This window comes from Coptis chinensis, chromosome 2 (assembly GCF_015680905.1).
Source record: "Coptis chinensis isolate HL-2020 chromosome 2, ASM1568090v1, whole genome shotgun sequence".
Taxonomy (NCBI): Eukaryota; Viridiplantae; Streptophyta; class Magnoliopsida; order Ranunculales; family Ranunculaceae; genus Coptis; species Coptis chinensis.
In genome coordinates this window covers 60,724,766-60,742,438 of record NC_141457.1, presented here as the reverse complement: position 1 = coordinate 60,742,438, position 17,673 = coordinate 60,724,766, and positions in this window count along the sequence as shown.

The window sequence follows — 17,673 nt, the reverse complement described above, 5'->3', positions numbered from 1 at the left end:
AAAACAAGTTTGTGGATGCTCTGATCGCCGAGATGCTTCTGGAGGGTAGGAAGAACCCCGTATCTCACTACGCTTATCAGAACGCGCTGAGGAGGAATCATTTGGCAGTTTCACAATGGATATCCTACAATCCTATAGGCTCAGCCAAACCCTCCAACATCAATAAGAGTATTCTACACATTCTTTGGATTCTGCAAGAGTAGAAAAATAGTTTCTGCGTAGTCTGTTTCATTTGGAAGCAACTTCGTAAAGTCCGTAACACTTATGTTTCTCTCCCTGTGATTGCGACTCTTATTATGCAATAATGGGATTTTGAGATTCCTGACGACACAGTGGAGGTCGAGTACGTTACAACAAGTCCCATCTATGCCCACTGTGTCCAGCTGTACTGGCATCCTCCTGCAGCTAGGGCAGCCGACCACGTTCGTGCTAGTCTAGAACCTGAAGACTACTTTGCTCTAGGAGCTACTTGCCAGTTCACTCAGCTGATGGATGAAATTTATTTCCTCCATGAGGGCCAGAGACTCCTCCATGAGCAAGCTTTCGAACTCAGGCAAACTCAAAGAAGCCATTTTAGCTAATCAGCAAGCTTTCCAACACGAGCAGAGATTCTTTCAACAAAATGTCACAAGGACATTGCGGTGGATACAGAATGTTGTCACCGGTATAGATACATAATGCAGAAACCGTCGTCAACCAGGAGATGGATATTCTCGACACAACAACAAGTCACGCACGGATTCTGACTAAGCACATCCCTAGTGTCCGTATAGATAATTTTATGTTTACTTTTTGCACTTATTAATTGTAATAACTATTAGTATTATAGTAGTATTATGTTAGTAGTATGAATGCATGTTTAGAATTTTCTTATGTGGAATTTGGTATATGAGTAGAAGGTAATACAATTACATCATGCCAAAATTTTGAATTTCAGCATTATATATGTTTTTCAAAAATAAATACAAAAACCTAAAGATTTCATAGGAGAATAATTACGTAACTTACTATTTAGATAAACCATGTATTTCTTGTTCTATATCTAGCAATCTACGCTCCAAACTTGTTTGGGGGTGGTAAATTCTCAACGAATAACAGAGTACTGGTGTATTTCCATTTTTGCTCATGCATGTTCCTATGGTAATCTCTTTCATTATCTCTTCATATTTTGAGGACAAAGCACATTTCTGTTTAGGGGTGGTATAGTAACATTCTGCAAAAACTAGGCATTTATTATATTAGGTATATTAATATATTTCTTTCTTTCTTAAAATATTTTCGAAAAGACCAAAAAAATAGTTTTCTATTTAGTACACAAAAAACTTGTTTCCTTTTTCTATGATGAATACATGGTCTAGAAGTCTCATTATAACAATAGAGTAGGGATTCGTTCTTCGAACTTAGACTAATATACGTACAATAGTTTCTGCATCTTTTCGTGAATGGCATGTATAAGCATCATTGATTGTATATAGCAGTAAGTTTCCGAGACCAATGTTAGAATAGTTAAGTTCCATATCCTGTAAGAATCTAGCCAAAAGCCTCATCTGTAAGTTTATTGAGTGATGACACAAAGAATATATGTCCGGATAGAAAGACCACACATCCACTTGCTTGATCATAACGCTATATCCTATGAGAGAATTTAGGCCTTTTTTTTTATCGATATAGCCAACTAAACGTTAAAAACCCTAAAAAAAAAAATTCCTCTAGTTTCCCCTTTTTGAGCCTTCAAAAATTCAATAAATCTTTTTATTCTTTGCCATCAAATTCTTGACCCATTGTTACACACAATAAAAAGCTTACCTAACTAACGAGTTGAGAATTGGATGAACAATAAAAAGAGAATAGAGGACCTTGTACAAAAACAGAACAGTTAGTTGCTTCGAAAATAAAAGAAAAGAAAAGAAAGATTCATATCAAAAATCAAAACTCCCAAAAATTCAAAATCAAATGGAGTCGATTTCAAAATAAACAAAAGTAAAGTTATAACTCCCAAAAATCAACATCATATGGAGTCACAAATTCAAAGGGTTAAAGAATTAATCACAAATTCGAAAGCAAAGAACAAAATGAGGTTCTTTACTAGTTACAAATATCCTAAGGACCCGATTTCTCAACTTATCAGAGTTTGTTTTCCCTTCCATTTTATTTCTAGACCACCACCTTAGCCCCGTAACTCCTAATAAAAAACATCTAGCTCAACTAGGAATAGGATGGTGTGATAGTAAGTGGCAATTGTGATCAATCGACCCCGCTTTTCTTTGGACGTCATTTGTATATGTGATGAATATAAGTGCCATTTGCATTTGAGAGAACGAAACTTGAGTGAATCTATCAGAGAGTTTGTGCTTTAACACATCCCTGTGAGAACCCACCTTAAGGGCGCTCTCCAAAAGTTTCGGAAATCACTCTACTTTTGCATTTATCGCTCATGTTTGCGCATTTATATTTAGATGATTAAATTTTTGTACATATGTTATCCTAAGTTCAAAGGAGCTTGTCTTTATTCACCCGCTAATGAGATGTATGGACTTCTGAGAATAAATAAGGAGACAAGGCCTTTTGTGCTAGATAAAGGAAGTTTGTGAGTACCTTCTCTGGAAAACTCTCACGAGGCCTAAACTCATCCATTAGGGAAAATTCCTAATGGTTTAAGGCATTGTTGCATACGATCAATGCAGTCACACTCTGCGAAACGAGATTAGTATAATAAAAACATATTTGACTTTTTATGTTCTTATTTCTTATCTTTGCTTGGGGACAATCAAAATGTTGTTTTGGGTTAGTTGATCAGTCCCCAAATATATAATTTTATCCTCTTATAATGCTTCAATTTAGTCAAATTATATGATCAATAATGTAGAAAACTCATGTTCTTATTACTTTTTCAGGATACAGACCTATTCTGGACCAAATACCTCAAAAGACGTGTTCTAGAGTCAAAAGGAGCCTAAAAGGGATCCTATGGGACAACTGAAAAAAAAATGCCAAAAAGTCAACGGTCAAGGTCAAAGTCAACGGTCAAAATCAACTCAAGGGTCCAAAAACTCAAAAGCTCATAAAACACTCCAAGGCTTCAAGGACCAATGACTCAACCCTTTACAAGACAATGGCTAAGCACCAAAGCTTCAAAAGACCAAAGGCTAAAATTCCCAAAGACATGGGCTTGCGCCCAAAAGGCTTGATCTTATTCACTCAAAGAATGCACAAGAAGGTTCTAGATTAGATTGCTTGATGAATAAGATATGAGGAGAGCGAACTTGTACATCACTACACATATATAAGTGTAGAGATGCCCACAAAATAAGGAAGCTAGTTAACTAATAGCTAGACTCTAGTAGGAGTAGGAGATAATAATTAGTTAATTGTTTTTATTTAATTTTATTATTATTGTTTTCCATTTTCATTGTTTTAAAGCTTCAAGTTTTGTTGAATCAAGTTAGTTTTCTTCCATTCAAAGTGTTTAATCTTGTTCTTTATTAAAATAGTTTTTCAAAACATCTTCTTATTCATTCATTCAACACATCAAAGTTAGTTATACTCATTTGAATCAATCAAATGAGTATAACGTGATTCAAATGAGTATAACTTGCTAACCAAGCTACCTTTTTATATTTAGATCTTCATATTTTACACATAAAACAACTCTAGTATTCATGCTTTAATCCTCAAAACCTCAATAACTAGTTGTCTACATCTTCATACACCAAAAGCATACAAATAACAAATGAAAAGTTAAGAAAATGTTTGGTTTTTCTCCATCACACTTCTACTCTTCAAAACCCAATACCCCACCACTACATCAACTTCAGCCCCTTATCCCCCATTTCATCCATTGCTGAAACATATATTTAATATCTATCTCAAATGCAACCATTTGCATCCTCCTCCATGTAGGAACCGTTATTTCATAATGAATATTTCTACAAATCGTGAAAACCACGCGCAGCGGAATTAATGGTTCTCACGATTTTAGATTGGAAAACATACCTGTAAATCTGGCTTCTTGATAACTCTGAGAATCCAATAGCTATGAAATCAACAATTAACCACTTGATCTTCTGTTATATTCCTTTCAATAGATTGGACATTGTGTGGGCAACGATCTACCGACCCCCTTCTTTCTCACAAAGCTAGAACCAATTTTGGATCTATCTTTCCTTGCCTCTTGATTACACACGCATTTTATTTCACGTTTATTGGTTTTCTTGATTAATTAAGTCCGAGGTCCACAGTCCAAAGTCCGAAGTCCAAAGACCAAAGTTCCAAGTCCAAAGTCCGTATAGTCGTACGTTTTCGTCAAGTTACCTTACTCACGTGGGTTTGGTAGGATAGGTCGAGTAAGGGATCGTCGAAACCTTAGGGCTTGGAAAAGGTTCACAACTGGAATTACAACTTTTGGTGAGTAGGATTTTTAGGTTTTTTTTAGTTGGTTTAATTAATTTTACGGTAATGCAATTAATGTAAATTACTACGGTGATTTTGATGTAGGTAAACAAAGATGGAGAAACAGGGAGAGAGTTAATCATGCTCATGCAAGAATCGTTTTTCAACAGTTTACTACCACATCACTACATCTCTAATTTGTCTCGTGTTCGGAGACGACGTCGAGTATTGATCCCTAGCGCATGCCCACATCTCTAGGTCGCATTGCACTAGCATAAGGAGTTTAACTAATATCTCATCTCTGGTATATTATTTCAGCTCCTGGCTCGTTTTCACATCAGCTGGACAAATTGGATAGCTGTCTGACACCAAAGAGTCGCGCGCGAGACATTTTGGGTCACGCACGAGACTGTTCTGGAGCATCATCACTCTAAATGCTTACCCACGACTCATTTGGACTCCGAATTGGATGAATGAGATATTGAAATGATCGGCACGAAAAATGCTATCCAATTGTATGTGTCATCCTCAAATGTCACAAGAGTTTTTGAAAAGAAGGAGGGTGTTTTATTTATAAACCAAGATTGTATTTATATACAAAGGAGATAAACGTGAAGAACACTAGATGTCCAAAAGAGTCACCATCTATAATCATAGACAACTGTCATGTCGGCTCTAGAGCGAACCCAATCCAGCCAGACTGTGGCTTTACCTTTATGTATTATGGGGTTAGGGGTAGGACGGTACCATCCTGGACCGTACGTGCTACGGTCTAATAAAATTGCCCTTATTACATACGGCTATCCTCAAACCGCCCCAAGGGAACTCAAAGTAACCAATTCTAGGGTTGGTCTGGTGGAATCCATTGCCCGCTTATGTTCCAAGTATGCGACATCGAGGTTGGACAATTAATCTCATGTCCAAAACTTAATGCGAAGGGAAAAGGCAACAATATAAACATATCTACAAGATGAGTCTTTTAACGCCGGATCCTCAAGACGAATCGAAGTCTTTTAACGCCGGATCATCAAGACGAATCGAAGTCCGTTAACGCCGATTCTCAAGGCGAATCCCAACCTGTGGGAGAAACGGCGGCGGCGAAGATTATCCTGCGCAACCGGTGTCGACAAAAGTATACCTTAAACCGGCTAGTATCGGATAGGAATTCAGGGGCCTAGATGAAGGGTGTTTGGCAATGCATACACCAACCCATCCTTCGGCGCCGCGTCGTTTACGAGCAAAAGAACTACGACCATTCCCTATTCGTGATGAGTGAGACTTACACCAAATGATTAGCTGAAGTTCGAGGTAGAGAGTAGAAAAGGAAAGAGAAGGAAGGAGGTGAAATTTTAGGTACCCATCGCTTTACCGAAAGGCACGTTTTTTCTCGTGATGCGTAATTTTATACTCGGTTCTGAAAAAGAGTTTTCGTGGACTAAGGTTCGCGCTTGCAACCACACACTTCAAAGAACTTTGGAGATCATAAGATAGAAGATGGCCTGGCTACCAAAATGGCGCACCCTCTATAGAAACAAGATTGAGTACGCCAAACTAAACATCTAGTCGATTATATCTTTGGATCCCGAAGAAGAGTCCGTTCAACATCCGGTGAGCGTAATTGTGGTAATGTTTTAGGCGTTGTCCATTGACTTGAAATTATTTGTTATCTTTTGGATTAAGCAAAGAGATTGCCCCATAATGTTTCACGGTGACCACAATGAAAGGACCGGACCATCGTGTTTTCAATTTACCGGGAAAGATGTGTAATCTGGAGTTGTACAAGAAAACTTTTTGGCCAATTTTGAAATCCTTACGCAAAATGTGCTTGTCGTGCACTCTTTTCATATTAGCTTTGTAGGATTTCGAGAGATCATAAGCATCACTCCGAATCTCCTCCAGCTCATTTAATTGCAGTTTTCGCTTCTCGCCTGCCTCGATGATATTGTAATTGAGGCTTTTGATAGCCCAAAAGGCACGATGCTCAAGTTCAACTGGCAGATGACAAGGTTTTCCAAAAATAATGCGGTAAGAAGACATCCCTATAGGTGTCTTAAATGTTGTTCGATATACCCACAAGGCATCCGATAAGCGGAGAGACCAGTCCTTTCTTGATGGGTTGATAGTTTTCTCCAGAATAGACTTTATCTCTCTGTTGGAGGCTTCTACTTGGCTACTCGTTTGTGGGTGGTATGGAGTAGCAACCTTGTGAGTAACTCCATATTTCTTTATTAAAAACCCAAAAATTTTGTTACAAAAATGTGTACCCCCATCACTGATGATAGCTTTGGGAACACCAAAACGAAAGAAAATGTTTTCTTTTACAAATCTCACGACAGTCTTATGGTCATTTGAGCGACATGCGAATGCCTCAATCCATTTGGACACATAGTCTACAGCGACTAAAATGTATAGAAAACCTTGAGAAATAGGGAAGGGTCCCATAAAATCAATGCCCCAAACATCAAAAAATTTCACAATCAAGATAGGATTTAGGGGCATCATATTTCGTTTGGTAATTCAACCTAGGTGCTGACAACAAATGCAAGCTATGCAATGTTCGTGTGCATCGCGAAAAAGGGTAGGCTAGTAAAAACCACATTGTAACACCTTGGCCGCAGTTTTCTTTCCACTGAAATGACCTCCGCAAGATTGTTCATGGCAAAAGGATAATACCTCGGTGTGTTCCCAGTCGGGAATGCAGCGACGAATGAGTTGGTCGGAACAATACTTAAAGAGGTAGGGTTCATCCCAAAAATAATATTTCACAGTGGATAAGAACTTTTTATGATCAGGACATGACCAAAAGGAGGGGACTTCCTCAGTAACTAGGTAGTTAACGATATCCGCGTACCATGGAGATGAGAAAATAGAGTACAAGTATTCATCTGGGAAGGAATCACCGATAGCCCGTAATCACTATCGATGTCACCAACCAGCCTTGATAAATGGTCGGCTACGACATTTTCGGGTTCCTTTCTTGTCTTTGATTTCCGGGCTTAATTCTTGTAAGAGAAGGATCCAAATGGAACAAAGCGTTGTTTTTCGTCCTTTTTCGTAAGTAAGTACCGAATTGCGGCATGGTCAGTATATACAATGGTCGATGTTCCAACTAGGTAGGGGCGAAACTTATCCAAAGCATAGACAACAGCTAGGAATTCTTTCTCAGTTATGGTATAATTACGTTGAGCGTCGTTAAGAGTCTTACTAGCGTAGTAAATGACAATGGGTTTGTCGTCACGTCGTTGGCCTAGTATGGCGCCAATAGCAAAGTCGCTAGCGTCACACATCATTCGAATGGTTGAGACCAATCAGGAGGTTGAATGATAGGAGCGGTAGTCAGAGCGGTTTTTAGAGTATCAAAAGCTTGTTTGCAATTGAAATTGAAGTCGAATACTGCATCCTTAAGCAGGAGATTGGTTAAGGGTCGAGCAACTTTAGAAAAATCCTGAATGAATCTCCTGTAAAACCCAGCGTGGCCTAAAAAGGCACGGATATCACGAACTGTACGTGGGAAAGGTAGCGAAGCAATTTTAACAATTTTAGCTTTATCGACCTCTATCCCGTTCTTCGAAACAATATGACCTAGAACAAGTCCCTTGGTAACCATGAAATGACACTTCTCCCAATTGAGTACCAATTTTTCTCTTCGCAACGCATTAATACTTTAGAAAGGTTGGATAAGCAGTCGTCAAAGGAATTTCCGTAAATGGAAAAGTCGTCCATGAAGACTTCCATATAACGTTCCACCATATCACTAAAAATGTGAAGCATGCAGCGTTGGAAAGTGCCTGGGGCATTGCAAAGACCAAAAGGCATTCGTTTGTATGCAAAGGTTCCAAAGGGACATGTGAAAGTTGTCTTTTCTTGATCGGCTGGATCGATGACAATTTGGAAGTATCCGGAATAGTCATCAAGAAAACAGTAGTAAGCATGACCGGCTAAACATTCTAGCATCTGGTCAATGAATGGGAGAGGGAAGTAATCTTTATGGGTTCTGGCATTAAGTTTGCGATAGTCAATGCAAATTCTCCATTTCAAAGGAATGCGAGTGGAAATGCACTCACCATTTTCATTTTGTACAACTTGAATGCCGGACTTTTTGGGAATAACGTGGACAGGACTAACCCAGTCACTATTAGAGATAGGGTATATGATACCCGCATCAAGTAAAGGTAAAACTTCCTCTCTCACTACTTCCTTCATGGCGGGATTAAGGCGGCGTTGTGGTTCTCGCGATGTCTTTGTGCCGTCATCAAGATGTATGCAATGCGTGCATATGCTAGGGTCTATTCCCTTGATATCATCTAAGGACCATCCGATAGCAGAGCGGTGTTCACGAATGACATGAATCAAACGTGCCTCTTCGTCGGTAGTCGAGTGAGCAGAAATTATGATAGGGTGACTACCATCGAGATCGAGATGCACGTACTTCAAATCAGAGGGTAGAGGTTTTAAATCCAGAGTTGGAGGATTGGGGATCAAGGATTCATGAGGGATCATCTCTTCAATGGAAAAGAGCGAATCCGGTTCTTCTGAATCAGTTTGCAACGCAGCATCAGGGTCAAATAGTGGTACTGGCTCTAATAATGCATGGACATCCTTTATGTACGAGTCATCGTCAAACTCCGGATTATCATAAGAAAGAAATTGGTGTATCTCGTCTGGGGGAAAAGAGTTTGTGAAATAATCATGTTCCAGACTATCAACCAAGCTAATCTCGCCCTCCATTATAGGATCGGGAAATTGTTTCATTAATTTGAACACATTGAGTTAAATGAAAGGTTCCCGAAAAGCGGTGTCATTGAACCGGCCCCGACAATTTATGAGAGCGTTAGCAGTTGCAAGAAAAGGACGTCCCAAGATGATAGGAATGGAGTCACAAGCCACTTCAGTATCTAAAATGACAAAATCAACTGGGTAGTAAAAATCTTGGACCTTGACTATGACGTTCTCTACTATGCACTTTGGGTACTTGATGGAGCGATCCGCGAGTTGCAGAGTCATATTGGTAGGTTTTAATTCATGAAGACCTAACTGCTTAAATAAGTAGTAGGGAAGTAGGTTAACACTGGCACCTAGGTCTAAAAAGTCGCGTAGCGGTATACTTGTCGGCAACGCATGGTACGGTTAATTCGACACGGAATCTTGTACTTTACCACACCATTGGTAGTGGTAATCGAGGGAAATTGCTTTCGATGAGGAACGCTTGTTGAGGTACATTGCAGACGTCGTTTGGTGGTGCACATGTCCTTCAAAAACTTGGCATGCTTTGGGCAAATGCTTTAGCGCATCTAGGAAAGGTAAGTTTATGGTCAAAATTTTGAAGGTTTCACGGATCTCATCAAAATGTTCGTCATGTTTGTTCTTTACCAAACGGGCGGGAACGAGCTTTTGGGCGAATCGGCGTATAAGGATCGGTGGTATCTTTTCCTAGGGACGTGGGTGTAGATTTGGAAGGTACAACTTCGTCCGTTATAGGTTTTGAGGTAGGAGTTGGAAGGACGCGTCGGTCGTGGCTTCCGTCGATTCCTCGCGCCCGGCATATCGATATTATTGTCGATGGTTCGGCCGTAACGAAGAGTGGTAATGGCATTTACCTCACCCTGGCTTGGATTACTAGATCCTGGTGCATTGTTGAGTTCAAAGGCAGTGTTTGTAGGCTTAGGGTTTGGAACTACTTGCCCAGGAACACGCCTTTTGACTTTTATCCCCGAAGCTAACGGTGAAGAGAGGCTATTGGATAGAAGCTAGGATTTGATTCTGTTGATTCATGTATGTCAGGAAAGTTTCAGCCGTTTTATCGGCTGTGGATTGTACCAAAGGAGCAGCAGGAACTAGTTCACGGATATTATTCACGGGTTGATTTTGGTAGCCATATCCTTGATTAGCGGGAACAAGGTTACGGTTGTTTTGGTACCCTATATTTGCGTTGTTGGGAAAATTACTTTGCCCTTGCTGGAATTGCGGAGGATTTCCTTGACGATAGGAATTGTAGTTCACGAGTGGTCGTACAGGAACGTTGTTGACACCTGGAGGAGCTTGTTGTTGGACAGGGGGTGCCCAAGCTAAATTCGGATGTTGTCACCAAGGTGCATTAGGGATGTTGAAAGCACAAGCCTCTTCAGAAGATTGGGGAGGGCACTCGTATACCAAAGGACAATAAGAATCGGCATGCTCAGGACTTAAGCAAAGAGGGCATGGGGAAGCGTTGGCAGCCATGACCTGTTTGGGTTTTTGTTCATTTACTTGTACCGAAAGAGCATCGACCTTTTTGTTTAGGGACTCGATTAGAGTTTTTAATTCCGGATCGGGTTTGACCTCGAACATAGACGTAACTTTGGCAGGAGTGTCTTTAGAAGATCTAGAAGAATCAGTGTTTCCCCAATGGGTGCTTCGTGAAGCCTGTTTCTCAAGAAAAGTGTATGCTTCAGTAGCGCCCTTGTCCATAAAACAATCGTCGTTCGTGATATCTAATGTTTCCTTTTGATGGTCAGAGAGACCATTAAAAAATGAACGGACTAATCTGGCCGATTGTCGAAGTTGATGATGGGGACATTCGAGAAGCGCATCAATAAATCCGCTCCATGCTTCCGAAAAGGATTCCTGGGGGTGCTGGCAAAAGAATTGAATCTTTTGAAGTATTTCTGTAGTTTTCTTCTGAGTATAGAACTTTATCATGAATGCTTGTACGAGCTTGGCACATGTGTCAATGGATTGCGGCGCTTGTCCGGCGAGCCAAACTGAAGCTTTATCAGCTAAGGTGAAGGGAAACAACCTAAGCAAGACTTGTTCGTTGATAATTGTCGGATGGCGGAAAGTGGTGACTACTTGTTGCATCCGACGAAGATGATTGTATGGTTTTTCATAGTCTAAACCATGGTAAACAGGTAACAAACCGAAAATGTTTGGCGGAATGCGAAAATCACCTACAATCGTGATCGAAGTTTAATGCAGAAGCGTGTCCTTCCTATAAGGCAAGATAGAACCGAAAGGGGTTTCTTTGATTGTGAGATTTTCCTCAGCCATAATTAAAGGAGATAATGGCAACGGAGATGTTTGACGAGGTTGATTTACGGAGGAGGAACTATGTCTAGGAGATAACATAAACAATTGTTTCTTGTATTTTCGACGACGATATGTAAGTTCTAATTCCTTATGTTTATCAGACCGTAGTCTCATACAAATATAAATTTTAATTTAAGGCTCATAAGGAACGAATAATGACTGGAGGTTTTAGAATTTAGGAAAGAGGGAGGTGAAGCACGTCTTCCTGAGCTGTTGCTAACTCGAGCAGGTAACCTAGGATAACGTGTGAATATTCCAGCAGCCATGTCACCTGAGAGGATTGAGGGAGGTTGTCCGTGCTAGCACGTTCCTTAATTAGGCAACCTCAATTTTTTTCAAGTTTCCTAGGCACTGATGGAATAGGATGATGATTTATGATGGTGTATTTTGCGGGGTGTTATTAAGATGATTTAGATGAAATTTTTAATTACTATGATAATTTTTTAATTTTTTTTTTTTTAATTTTTAATTTTTTTTTTAATTTACCAAATTAATGTATTATGGAGACGTGATTACGAAATATGCAATTAAAAACGATAGATGCCCAAATAGAAACTAACTAACATATACTAGTTTACGCAGAAAGTCTACACATGCAATCTATATTACTTGTACGTGCAACTATATGTAAGTTATATGTGAGCTAGGGGGATGTCGAGAACGAACTCATGCAATTGAATACCGCGTACGTGAATTGATTTAACATACACATACAAAAATATTCTAAGCAGGTGGTTTGAAGCTACGCATATATCCAAATATATTCGAATCATATTAATTGTGTTAACGTGAATATGTAATGACGAACCACCTTTATATGCAAGGAGTTCTCATGCCAACATACAAATATACGAGGTAAAACAGGTTATAGCAAATAATATCCTCGATAAAGTTTGAGGAGTTTAAGAGTTTGAAACCTGGCGTTCCGCGATTCCTTGTATAGCGATCGACTAACTCCCGAGCTTATGCTTACTAGAAAAACAGGACCAGAGAGTCCAAAAAGTAATCGAAAAGGAAAGTGGCTCAGACTGAAAACCGGAGTGTTGATACTCCGTGCTAGTCTCGCGTGCTACTAATTCAATCTCGTCCGAGACTCTTTTGTCCGTTCAAGATTTTCAAATTCCTACGGAAATTACTTAGATCGTGCTAATGAAAATAAACAAAACTTGGTTCACGATATTTGTTAGTAGAAAAAAAGTTAGGGTAAAGAGTTACTTAACTCGTTAGTATTGTAACAGAAATGAAAATTAAAAAGATGAGGAGGTAGGGGAGGGGTTTTTATGGATGTATTCCAGTTATTACGTTAAGTCCAGAGTCCTTCGGCGTGCAGCGGCGCCATTTGGTTACACACGCATTATATTTCACGTTTATTGGTTTTCTTGATTAATTAAGTCCGAGGTCCACAGTCCGAAGTCCGAAGTCCAAAAACCAAAGTTCCAAGTCCAAAGTCCGTATAGTCGTACGTTTTCGTCAAGTTACCTTACTCACATGGGTTTGGTAGGATAGGTCGAGTAAGGGATCATCCAAACCTTAGGGCTCAGAAAAGGTTCACAACTGGAATTACAACTTTTGGTGAGTAGGATTTTTAGGTTTTTTTTAGTTGGTTTAATTAATTTTACGGTAATGCAATTAATGTAAATTACTACGGTGATTTTGATGTAGGTAAACAAAGATGGAGAAACACGGAGAGAGTTAATCATGCTCATGCAAGAATCGTTTTCAACAGGTTTACTACCACATCACTACATCTCTAATTCGCCTCGCCGGTTGGAGATGACGCCGAGTATTGATCCCTAGCAAGATGCCCACATCTCTAGGTCGCATTGCACTAGCATAAGGAGTTTAACTAATATCTCATCTCTGGTATATTATTTCAGCTCCTGGCTCGATTTCACATCAACTGGACAAATTGGAGAGTCAGTTCGACGACACCGCAGAGTCGCAAGACGAGACTGTTTCGAGCATCGACTCCAAATTGGTATAGTCTCAGTCATTTTGGGACCGGATGTCTAATCTATGCCTAAATCCTACGTAGTGATTCTAGAATATTAACGAGTCAATCTGGATTTTCACACGAGCAGCATAACCCTCCCCCTAGGGGATTAGCTCATGGTCATAGAAGGAATAATAAAACTTGTTGTATACATTAAGTAAATAAATGCATGACATGAATTAAACTAGAAAAGAAATGACTGTTATTAAGGGTAAAATAACTTATAGTATTTAAGCTGCTGGAATGAAAATGACAAAATGTAAGTACTGAAAGAAAACGAACTAAAGCTAAGCGGATGCTAAAGCATGAAAATCTTTGAAGGGAAAATAATGAAGGCTACCCCTCATATATATAAAGGAAGACCCTTCACATGAAATCCTAAAAATTAATCAGGGTTTGTTTGTTACCTAATTTAAAAGTTCAAAACTTTGAGAATCAAAGTTTTGTTTTTAATATTAAATTTTGTCCTTTAGCTTATAAAGTTTTGTCTTTATATGTTTTATTTTCGTCTTTTAGCCCAATTCAATTCAAACATTGAATTAGTACGTGTCTTTCCTCTTGCAAGGTGGCACCAAATTGAACCCATCACTTGTCACCTGCCTATGCTGACTCGTCATGCCTTTTGGCCCGCAGAGTGGGTCTGCTTAGTGTGTCCAGTGGCGGCGTCAATTTTGGCATTTTTACGACTTTCTGTCCTTGTGCAGAGTTCGTCACCCGGGTCGCTATGGCAGCTTCACTAGCCAACGTCGGCATCTAGATTTATCCGATTTGAGCTTCGGAAGTTTGCTGCTTCTTTATATGTGGACCCTTTCTGCACTGGTTTTGAACTTTTGGAAACTTCGGCTTTAGTCAGGCTTTGTTGGGCTTCACGGGGGTTGAGTGGAAAACTTCAAATATTCCAGTATTCCCGTACTTTGATGCATGTTTTATCATTATATTCATTTTAATTGCGGAAATCTGCAAAAGTACGAAAATATAATTATTACATGATTATTAAACACATAATCGACCAAAATGTTATGTCTCTTGGGGTTTAATATTACAGTTTTGGGTGCTTATCACCTCTCTTTTCAATCCAGATGAATAGTGAATTTCGACCAGGAGAGAAGGGTTTCTATTTATAGGCTACAACAAGGACCATGAGGAGAAATTAGGGTTGGGCCTCCTGACGGGCTTGGGCTCCCCATGTTCGCCCAGAACACACGGCCCAAGTCCATCAACAAATGGCTTATTCCACTAAAGGTCATTGTTGCACTACCGCCCTAATCTCAAATTACGTGTTACGCTTATGGGCTCCATATTATATGCTTGTTGATCTCCCCGTGTTTAAGATATCGAATGCCCGTTGATTAAGTCAAGTTACTGACAACTACATTAATCAACTTCTTATGTCCTTGAGTAGTACCACTCAACCTCATTGTCATGTCGGAATAAATCCACCTGCAAGGTTTACATGACAATCCTTTTGAGCTCCTCAAGGCTCCTCAAGGGGACATTATCAGCCTGACTTCTTGTGGGACACGAATTCCTTTTATAATCAACAGCACACCTTACATACAATGTCATTACCCAATCCATTGAGTTTGTTGATTCACAAATGAATCTCACTCATTGATGATTTAAATAAATGTACAATGCACGTAAGTGCCCGTTATTATATACGGATTAAGAGGACAAGCATCCATAATAACAGAGGCGTTTGTTCTCTTATATAGTCAGTATAAAGATAAACAACCTCACTTGGTCCTGTTCAATACACACAAAGTGTACTAGTGTAATCCTATAGTCAAGATAGACTAATATCAGATTATACTACAACCGTACCAATGGTTTGTCCAAATTCATCTAGGTTGTGAACGATTACTTATACTTTATAAGGTACTGATGATATGATCTTCTGTGTGTTCACACCATATCATCTACAACATAAAGTATTAGACAGATACATATAACTAATAATATATATAATATGCATAATATTTGCCCATATGATTCTCATTCAAAATATAAAGAATTAGAGTTATTACAAAAGTAATATTTTTAGTATATAACCCTATCACTCCACTCTACATTGTATTCATTGGGTGTAGGAGTAAAGAAGAAAATTATAAAATCTTTCAAAGTAAGACCTCTAGCTAGCGAATAAGTCAGTTGCCCTCTTGTTAGTGGCGGAGCCTGGGGGCCAGGGTACGCCCTGCGCACCACCAAATTTTCCTTAAAAAAAATGCTATTGAAGTTCTAAAGCTGATCGTGCATTGTCTCATTGAGGACATTATCTTCCTTTAAGTCAAGTCTTAAGCCCATACAAGTCCTACGCCCCATACATTTCAAGTCTTAAGCCCATATAACTATATAACTGTTAAAAGTTCATGGATCCTTCCATCCCACATATCTTTAAATCATATTCGGGCTTTATTTTTTTTTGACTGATAACACTCTAGCCTACTAACTATCCAACCCATTAACTGGGCTAATCACACAAACAAAATACAGGGACTACAATTTAATGACAAAGCCCAACAATGGTTTCGCAATAACTCCAAAATTGGACTGAATTTTGGCTCAATGACAAAACTAGGTTGACGTCAACAATCTTCAATAATAATTTCGGTTTTAGGACAAATCGAGTTGATGTCATCATATGTAAATTTATACAATTTTCTTTGCCTACGTAAATTTAAATTTTCATATGAAAATGTTTTACATAGTATTTTACATATGTACATTTGTATTTACGTATGACAATGTACATTTACAAGTGGAAATTTAAATTTACACATTATTTTTCTCAATTGAAGAAGTCTATAAATTTATATTTACACAGTTGCTGACGTTAGCTCGTATTTACATATGGAAATTTATATTTACATTGCTGATGTCAGCTCGTGTTTTTGTCCTAAATCCATAATTAAAATTCAGGGTGAACTTGGGCAAAAAAAAATAGGAAAATTGGGCTCTCAACCTAATTACTCAAACAAAATACCCATAAAAAAACAAAGCCAAAGCAAAACCCATTAGGTACTCTCTCACTTCTCCTTTTTTGGCTTCTCTCATCTCCCTCTAATAAGCACATAAATGTTACACATTTATGCCCACATTTATATTAAGTTGTCCAGTTAATTTATATATTCTCCTTTAATTAGTTTGTTTTATTGGTTTTACAGAAATCGACATGAACGCGACGAAATGAGATGAGACTGGAGATTTACGGGATTGTAAAATCCTCATGGTTTGATTACAGATAAGATACTCGATACAAGATTGAAAATAGCATATGAAAGATATTCTGCAGCTGCTATGAAAGTTTGGAGTTCCGCAGTCAAAGTTGGAGGGCGCCCGCCCCCTAATATGCCGTGTTTCGAGGGCCCCCGCCCCTCCTCTTTATTACGCACATAAATAGTATCTTTTCCAATTTCGATCAAATCCTGACTCTTCATTAAATGCACCGAATTAGAAACTTCTAATTCCAATCAAACACGTCTGGCTGCCCTAATCAAACCCCTATATATACTAATGAAAAAGGAGATAGAAGGGAGCCTTGTAAAAGCAAGGAAGAGAGAACAGGAGAGGCCGAGACTTTTAGAGCAAGAAATTTTTTTGGAGAGAGGCCGAAAGCTAAAACAGGTTATACTTCATGGAGGCCGGATTCTGGAGTAGCACAGTGAGCCGAAAAGGAGGATAGAGATTGAAGACATGAATAAACGAACTCACTATCTACATGAGTGTTTCTATATCTTTCTTTGGTTTTTGTTTAATTGATATGTGTAGCTAAATTCTATCTAGGGCTTGGATGAAGCCTTAAACTACTGTTTGTGCACTTGGATTAGTTTCAATGATTTCTAGGGTGGTTTAAAGTTAATCAATTCTTCTAAGTTCGTATCTACTAGTAAAACTTTATCTTTCATATTGTATGTCATGCATGCATTATAGTTTGCTAGTAGTTAAGCTTGTTTCAATTATTGTTGAAATCAAATTTACATATTACTCGTGCTGTAATAAGATGAGTAATCTTTTGAGTTTGATCATTAATGTTGAATTTTTAGAAGATACATGTTAGTTAAGATATGTCACGTTCACATCATCTAGAAAGTACTTGATTCTCATCGATAATAATGCTACTCGTATAAAATTCGGAACATTGGACTTCATTCGAAAAATACAAATAAAGGTTTAAGGTGGATTCAACAGTCTTAAAATTCTTCACACTTGATAGTTCAAGTAATTAG